The following is a 7,500-nucleotide window of genomic DNA, read 5'->3' on the forward strand; positions in this document are numbered from 1 at the left end:
CGCTTACGGCCACACCCCCTTGAGCACGCCTGATCTCGTCTGATCTCGGAAGCTAAACAGGGATGGGCCTGGTTAGTACTTGGATGGGAGACCGCCTGGGAATACCAGGTGCTGTAAGCTTTTAAGCGCAGGAGGCGCCCTATCCCCGCTCGCTCGCTCATTCCCCTGTTCACACGTGCAGTGCGGCTTGTCCGTCTGTTTATTTGTCAGCTTTGGCGAGACACGGGTGCTTGTGTATTAGCGTGAGCGTTTTTTATTCTGATCATGAACAGTTTTACAAGTCCGCAAAGGATCGAGGAAAGGTTTATCGCCAGCTGAAAAGAGACACAGCGCTTCGGCTGTGGAGACTTGTTCGGCTGGCGTTCGGGGAGTCGCGTTTTTCAGAATTGTATTGAGATCGTTTTCCACAGAGCTCAGATGTCAAAGCACAGCAGCAGCTCTCCACAGCGATCCTCTATAGCGCCCTTTCTCCCGCAGCTCCGTCCTCATTGGAAGGAAGCAAGAGTGAAAGGCTGAAGTGAAATAGAGCGGGGACGAAGGCAGTGAAGAGAGAGAACGTGGGAAGAAGAGAAAAACGCAAGGGAAAAAAAGCAGCGTCGTAAAAGAGGTGACGGAGCTGTCCTCTCTATAAGAAGGGTGCCAGCGAGCCTTGCTCTCGCTTACGGCAACACCCCCTTGAGCACGCCTGATCTCGTCTGATCTCGGAAGCTAAACAGGGATGGGCCTGGTTAGTACTTGGATGGGAGACCGCCTGGGAATACCAGGTGCTGTAAGCTTTTAAGCGCAGGAGGCGCCCTATCCCCGCTCGCTCGCTCATTCCCCTGTTCACACGTGCAGTGCGGCTTGTCCGTCTGTTTATTTGTCAGCTTTGGCGAGACACGGGTGCTTGTGTATTAGCGTGAGCGTTTTTTATTCTGATCATGAACAGTTTTACAAGTCCGCAAAGGATCGAGGAAAGGTTTATCGCCAGCTGAAAAGAGACACAGCGCTTCGGCTGTGGAGACTTGTTCGGCTGGCGTTCGGGGAGTCGCGTTTTTCAGAATTGTATTGAGATCGTTTTCCACAGAGCTCAGATGTCAAAGCACAGCAGCAGCTCTCCACAGCGATCCTCTATAGCGCCCTTTCTCCCGCAGCTCCGTCCTCATTGGAAGGAAGCAAGAGTGAAAGGCTGAAGTGAAATAGAGCGGGGACGAAGGCAGTGAAGAGAGAGAACGTGGGAAGAAGAGAAAAACGCAAGGGAAAAAAAGCAGCGTCGTAAAAGAGGTGACGGAGCTGTCCTCTCTATAAGAAGGGTGCCAGCGAGCCTTGCTCTCGCTTACGGCCACACCCCCTTGAGCACGCCTGATCTCGTCTGATCTCGGAAGCTAAACAGGGATGGGCCTGGTTAGTACTTGGATGGGAGACCGCCTGGGAATACCAGGTGCTGTAAGCTTTTAAGCGCAGGAGGCGCCCTATCCCCGCTCGCTCGCTCATTCCCCTGTTCACACGTGCAGTGCGGCTTGTCCGTCTGTTTATTTGTCAGCTTTGGCGAGACACGGGTGCTTGTGTATTAGCGTGAGCGTTTTTTATTCTGATCATGAACAGTTTTACAAGTCCGCAAAGGATCGAGGAAAGGTTTATCGCCAGCTGAAAAGAGACACAGCGCTTCGGCTGTGGAGACTTGTTCGGCTGGCGTTCGGGGAGTCGCGTTTTTCAGAATTGTATTGAGATCGTTTTCCACAGAGCTCAGATGTCAAAGCACAGCAGCAGCTCTCCACAGCGATCCTCTATAGCGCCCTTTCTCCCGCAGCTCCGTCCTCATTGGAAGGAAGCAAGAGTGAAAGGCTGAAGTGAAATAGAGCGGGGACGAAGGCAGTGAAGAGAGAGAACGTGGGAAGAAGAGAAAAACGCAAGGGAAAAAAAGCAGCGTCGTAAAAGAGGTGACGGAGCTGTCCTCTCTATAAGAAGGGTGCCAGCGAGCCTTGCTCTCGCTTACGGCCACACCCCCTTGAGCACGCCTGATCTCGTCTGATCTCGGAAGCTAAACAGGGATGGGCCTGGTTAGTACTTGGATGGGAGACCGCCTGGGAATACCAGGTGCTGTAAGCTTTTAAGCGCAGGAGGCGCCCTATCCCCGCTCGCTCGCTCATTCCCCTGTTCACACGTGCAGTGCGGCTTGTCCGTCTGTTTATTTGTCAGCTTTGGCGAGACACGGGTGCTTGTGTATTAGCGTGAGCGTTTTTTATTCTGATCATGAACAGTTTTACAAGTCCGCAAAGGATCGAGGAAAGGTTTATCGCCAGCTGAAAAGAGACACAGCGCTTCGGCTGTGGAGACTTGTTCGGCTGGCGTTCGGGGAGTCGCGTTTTTCAGAATTGTATTGAGATCGTTTTCCACAGAGCTCAGATGTCAAAGCACAGCAGCAGCTCTCCACAGCGATCCTCTATAGCGCCCTTTCTCCCGCAGCTCCGTCCTCATTGGAAGGAAGCAAGAGTGAAAGGCTGAAGTGAAATAGAGCGGGGACGAAGGCAGTGAAGAGAGAGAACGTGGGAAGAAGAGAAAAACGCAAGGGAAAAAAAGCAGCGTCGTAAAAGAGGTGACGGAGCTGTCCTCTCTATAAGAAGGGTGCCAGCGAGCCTTGCTCTCGCTTACGGCCACACCCCCTTGAGCACGCCTGATCTCGTCTGATCTCGGAAGCTAAACAGGGATGGGCCTGGTTAGTACTTGGATGGGAGACCGCCTGGGAATACCAGGTGCTGTAAGCTTTTAAGCGCAGGAGGCGCCCTATCCCCGCTCGCTCGCTCATTCCCCTGTTCACACGTGCAGTGCGGCTTGTCCGTCTGTTTATTTGTCAGCTTTGGCGAGACACGGGTGCTTGTGTATTAGCGTGAGCGTTTTTTATTCTGATCATGAACAGTTTTACAAGTCCGCAAAGGATCGAGGAAAGGTTTATCGCCAGCTGAAAAGAGACACAGCGCTTCGGCTGTGGAGACTTGTTCGGCTGGCGTTCGGGGAGTCGCGTTTTTCAGAATTGTATTGAGATCGTTTTCCACAGAGCTCAGATGTCAAAGCACAGCAGCAGCTCTCCACAGCGATCCTCTATAGCGCCCTTTCTCCCGCAGCTCCGTCCTCATTGGAAGGAAGCAAGAGTGAAAGGCTGAAGTGAAATAGAGCGGGGACGAAGGCAGTGAAGAGAGAGAACGTGGGAAGAAGAGAAAAACGCAAGGGAAAAAAAGCAGCGTCGTAAAAGAGGTGACGGAGCTGTCCTCTCTATAAGAAGGGTGCCAGCGAGCCTTGCTCTCGCTTACGGCAACACCCCCTTGAGCACGCCTGATCTCGTCTGATCTCGGAAGCTAAACAGGGATGGGCCTGGTTAGTACTTGGATGGGAGACCGCCTGGGAATACCAGGTGCTGTAAGCTTTTAAGCGCAGGAGGCGCCCTATCCCCGCTCGCTCGCTCATTCCCCTGTTCACACGTGCAGTGCGGCTTGTCCGTCTGTTTATTTGTCAGCTTTGGCGAGACACGGGTGCTTGTGTATTAGCGTGAGCGTTTTTTATTCTGATCATGAACAGTTTTACAAGTCCGCAAAGGATCGAGGAAAGGTTTATCGCCAGCTGAAAAGAGACACAGCGCTTCGGCTGTGGAGACTTGTTCGGCTGGCGTTCGGGGAGTCGCGTTTTTCAGAATTGTATTGAGATCGTTTTCCACAGAGCTCAGATGTCAAAGCACAGCAGCAGCTCTCCACAGCGATCCTCTATAGCGCCCTTTCTCCCGCAGCTCCGTCCTCATTGGAAGGAAGCAAGAGTGAAAGGCTGAAGTGAAATAGAGCGGGGACGAAGGCAGTGAAGAGAGAGAACGTGGGAAGAAGAGAAAAACGCAAGGGAAAAAAAGCAGCGTCGTAAAAGAGGTGACGGAGCTGTCCTCTCTATAAGAAGGGTGCCAGCGAGCCTTGCTCTCGCTTACGGCCACACCCCCTTGAGCACGCCTGATCTCGTCTGATCTCGGAAGCTAAACAGGGATGGGCCTGGTTAGTACTTGGATGGGAGACCGCCTGGGAATACCAGGTGCTGTAAGCTTTTAAGCGCAGGAGGCGCCCTATCCCCGCTCGCTCGCTCATTCCCCTGTTCACACGTGCAGTGCGGCTTGTCCGTCTGTTTATTTGTCAGCTTTGGCGAGACACGGGTGCTTGTGTATTAGCGTGAGCGTTTTTTATTCTGATCATGAACAGTTTTACAAGTCCGCAAAGGATCGAGGAAAGGTTTATCGCCAGCTGAAAAGAGACACAGCGCTTCGGCTGTGGAGACTTGTTCGGCTGGCGTTCGGGGAGTCGCGTTTTTCAGAATTGTATTGAGATCGTTTTCCACAGAGCTCAGATGTCAAAGCACAGCAGCAGCTCTCCACAGCGATCCTCTATAGCGCCCTTTCTCCCGCAGCTCCGTCCTCATTGGAAGGAAGCAAGAGTGAAAGGCTGAAGTGAAATAGAGCGGGGACGAAGGCAGTGAAGAGAGAGAACGTGGGAAGAAGAGAAAAACGCAAGGGAAAAAAAGCAGCGTCGTAAAAGAGGTGACGGAGCTGTCCTCTCTATAAGAAGGGTGCCAGCGAGCCTTGCTCTCGCTTACGGCCACACCCCCTTGAGCACGCCTGATCTCGTCTGATCTCGGAAGCTAAACAGGGATGGGCCTGGTTAGTACTTGGATGGGAGACCGCCTGGGAATACCAGGTGCTGTAAGCTTTTAAGCGCAGGAGGCGCCCTATCCCCGCTCGCTCGCTCATTCCCCTGTTCACACGTGCAGTGCGGCTTGTCCGTCTGTTTATTTGTCAGCTTTGGCGAGACACGGGTGCTTGTGTATTAGCGTGAGCGTTTTTTATTCTGATCATGAACAGTTTTACAAGTCCGCAAAGGATCGAGGAAAGGTTTATCGCCAGCTGAAAAGAGACACAGCGCTTCGGCTGTGGAGACTTGTTCGGCTGGCGTTCGGGGAGTCGCGTTTTTCAGAATTGTATTGAGATCGTTTTCCACAGAGCTCAGATGTCAAAGCACAGCAGCAGCTCTCCACAGCGATCCTCTATAGCGCCCTTTCTCCCGCAGCTCCGTCCTCATTGGAAGGAAGCAAGAGTGAAAGGCTGAAGTGAAATAGAGCGGGGACGAAGGCAGTGAAGAGAGAGAACGTGGGAAGAAGAGAAAAACGCAAGGGAAAAAAAGCAGCGTCGTAAAAGAGGTGACGGAGCTGTCCTCTCTATAAGAAGGGTGCCAGCGAGCCTTGCTCTCGCTTACGGCCACACCCCCTTGAGCACGCCTGATCTCGTCTGATCTCGGAAGCTAAACAGGGATGGGCCTGGTTAGTACTTGGATGGGAGACCGCCTGGGAATACCAGGTGCTGTAAGCTTTTAAGCGCAGGAGGCGCCCTATCCCCGCTCGCTCGCTCATTCCCCTGTTCACACGTGCAGTGCGGCTTGTCCGTCTGTTTATTTGTCAGCTTTGGCGAGACACGGGTGCTTGTGTATTAGCGTGAGCGTTTTTTATTCTGATCATGAACAGTTTTACAAGTCCGCAAAGGATCGAGGAAAGGTTTATCGCCAGCTGAAAAGAGACACAGCGCTTCGGCTGTGGAGACTTGTTCGGCTGGCGTTCGGGGAGTCGCGTTTTTCAGAATTGTATTGAGATCGTTTTCCACAGAGCTCAGATGTCAAAGCACAGCAGCAGCTCTCCACAGCGATCCTCTATAGCGCCCTTTCTCCCGCAGCTCCGTCCTCATTGGAAGGAAGCAAGAGTGAAAGGCTGAAGTGAAATAGAGCGGGGACGAAGGCAGTGAAGAGAGAGAACGTGGGAAGAAGAGAAAAACGCAAGGGAAAAAAAGCAGCGTCGTAAAAGAGGTGACGGAGCTGTCCTCTCTATAAGAAGGGTGCCAGCGAGCCTTGCTCTCGCTTACGGCCACACCCCCTTGAGCACGCCTGATCTCGTCTGATCTCGGAAGCTAAACAGGGATGGGCCTGGTTAGTACTTGGATGGGAGACCGCCTGGGAATACCAGGTGCTGTAAGCTTTTAAGCGCAGGAGGCGCCCTATCCCCGCTCGCTCGCTCATTCCCCTGTTCACACGTGCAGTGCGGCTTGTCCGTCTGTTTATTTGTCAGCTTTGGCGAGACACGGGTGCTTGTGTATTAGCGTGAGCGTTTTTTATTCTGATCATGAACAGTTTTACAAGTCCGCAAAGGATCGAGGAAAGGTTTATCGCCAGCTGAAAAGAGACACAGCGCTTCGGCTGTGGAGACTTGTTCGGCTGGCGTTCGGGGAGTCGCGTTTTTCAGAATTGTATTGAGATCGTTTTCCACAGAGCTCAGATGTCAAAGCACAGCAGCAGCTCTCCACAGCGATCCTCTATAGCGCCCTTTCTCCCGCAGCTCCGTCCTCATTGGAAGGAAGCAAGAGTGAAAGGCTGAAGTGAAATAGAGCGGGGACGAAGGCAGTGAAGAGAGAGAACGTGGGAAGAAGAGAAAAACGCAAGGGAAAAAAAGCAGCGTCGTAAAAGAGGTGACGGAGCTGTCCTCTCTATAAGAAGGGTGCCAGCGAGCCTTGCTCTCGCTTACGGCCACACCCCCTTGAGCACGCCTGATCTCGTCTGATCTCGGAAGCTAAACAGGGATGGGCCTGGTTAGTACTTGGATGGGAGACCGCCTGGGAATACCAGGTGCTGTAAGCTTTTAAGCGCAGGAGGCGCCCTATCCCCGCTCGCTCGCTCATTCCCCTGTTCACACGTGCAGTGCGGCTTGTCCGTCTGTTTATTTGTCAGCTTTGGCGAGACACGGGTGCTTGTGTATTAGCGTGAGCGTTTTTTATTCTGATCATGAACAGTTTTACAAGTCCGCAAAGGATCGAGGAAAGGTTTATCGCCAGCTGAAAAGAGACACAGCGCTTCGGCTGTGGAGACTTGTTCGGCTGGCGTTCGGGGAGTCGCGTTTTTCAGAATTGTATTGAGATCGTTTTCCACAGAGCTCAGATGTCAAAGCACAGCAGCAGCTCTCCACAGCGATCCTCTATAGCGCCCTTTCTCCCGCAGCTCCGTCCTCATTGGAAGGAAGCAAGAGTGAAAGGCTGAAGTGAAATAGAGCGGGGACGAAGGCAGTGAAGAGAGAGAACGTGGGAAGAAGAGAAAAACGCAAGGGAAAAAAAGCAGCGTCGTAAAAGAGGTGACGGAGCTGTCCTCTCTATAAGAAGGGTGCCAGCGAGCCTTGCTCTCGCTTACGGCCACACCCCCTTGAGCACGCCTGATCTCGTCTGATCTCGGAAGCTAAACAGGGATGGGCCTGGTTAGTACTTGGATGGGAGACCGCCTGGGAATACCAGGTGCTGTAAGCTTTTAAGCGCAGGAGGCGCCCTATCCCCGCTCGCTCGCTCATTCCCCTGTTCACACGTGCAGTGCGGCTTGTCCGTCTGTTTATTTGTCAGCTTTGGCGAGACACGGGTGCTTGTGTATTAGCGTGAGCGTTTTTTATTCTGATCATGAACAGTTTTACAAGTCC

At 52.8% G+C, this 7,500-nt stretch overlaps 1 protein-coding gene and 12 non-coding genes across 13 annotated transcripts in view; 12 read left to right on the forward strand and 1 right to left on the reverse strand.

Annotated features, from left to right (window-relative positions):
• The window catches only part of LOC148826073 (uncharacterized), a 588,722-nt gene that overhangs the window by 500,348 nt on the left and 80,874 nt on the right, over nucleotides 1-7,500 (reverse strand). The gene's annotated exons all lie outside the window — the stretch shown is intronic.
• LOC148826514 (5S ribosomal RNA) lies at nucleotides 2-120 on the forward strand. The gene has a single exon (XR_016091921.1). It is a non-coding gene; the product is annotated as a 5S ribosomal RNA (ribosomal RNA).
• On the forward strand, nucleotides 658-776 carry LOC148826515 (5S ribosomal RNA). The gene has a single exon (XR_016092957.1). It is a non-coding gene; the product is annotated as a 5S ribosomal RNA (ribosomal RNA).
• LOC148826516 (5S ribosomal RNA) lies at nucleotides 1,314-1,432 on the forward strand. Its single transcript, XR_016091922.1, has one exon. It is a non-coding gene; the product is annotated as a 5S ribosomal RNA (ribosomal RNA).
• LOC148826517 (5S ribosomal RNA) lies at nucleotides 1,970-2,088 on the forward strand. The gene has a single exon (XR_016091923.1). It is a non-coding gene; the product is annotated as a 5S ribosomal RNA (ribosomal RNA).
• Nucleotides 2,626-2,744, forward strand: LOC148826518 (5S ribosomal RNA). Its single transcript, XR_016091924.1, has one exon. It is a non-coding gene; the product is annotated as a 5S ribosomal RNA (ribosomal RNA).
• LOC148826519 (5S ribosomal RNA) lies at nucleotides 3,282-3,400 on the forward strand. The gene has a single exon (XR_016092958.1). It is a non-coding gene; the product is annotated as a 5S ribosomal RNA (ribosomal RNA).
• On the forward strand, nucleotides 3,938-4,056 carry LOC148826520 (5S ribosomal RNA). The gene has a single exon (XR_016091925.1). It is a non-coding gene; the product is annotated as a 5S ribosomal RNA (ribosomal RNA).
• LOC148826521 (5S ribosomal RNA) lies at nucleotides 4,594-4,712 on the forward strand. The gene has a single exon (XR_016091927.1). It is a non-coding gene; the product is annotated as a 5S ribosomal RNA (ribosomal RNA).
• LOC148826522 (5S ribosomal RNA) lies at nucleotides 5,250-5,368 on the forward strand. The gene has a single exon (XR_016091928.1). It is a non-coding gene; the product is annotated as a 5S ribosomal RNA (ribosomal RNA).
• LOC148826523 (5S ribosomal RNA) lies at nucleotides 5,906-6,024 on the forward strand. Its single transcript, XR_016091929.1, has one exon. It is a non-coding gene; the product is annotated as a 5S ribosomal RNA (ribosomal RNA).
• On the forward strand, nucleotides 6,562-6,680 carry LOC148826524 (5S ribosomal RNA). The gene has a single exon (XR_016091930.1). It is a non-coding gene; the product is annotated as a 5S ribosomal RNA (ribosomal RNA).
• On the forward strand, nucleotides 7,218-7,336 carry LOC148826525 (5S ribosomal RNA). Its single transcript, XR_016091931.1, has one exon. It is a non-coding gene; the product is annotated as a 5S ribosomal RNA (ribosomal RNA).

The sequence above is a fragment of the Atractosteus spatula genome, chromosome 10, assembly GCF_055471065.1.
Source record: "Atractosteus spatula isolate fAtrSpa1 chromosome 10, fAtrSpa1.hap1, whole genome shotgun sequence".
NCBI lineage: Eukaryota > Metazoa > Chordata > Actinopteri > Semionotiformes > Lepisosteidae > Atractosteus > Atractosteus spatula.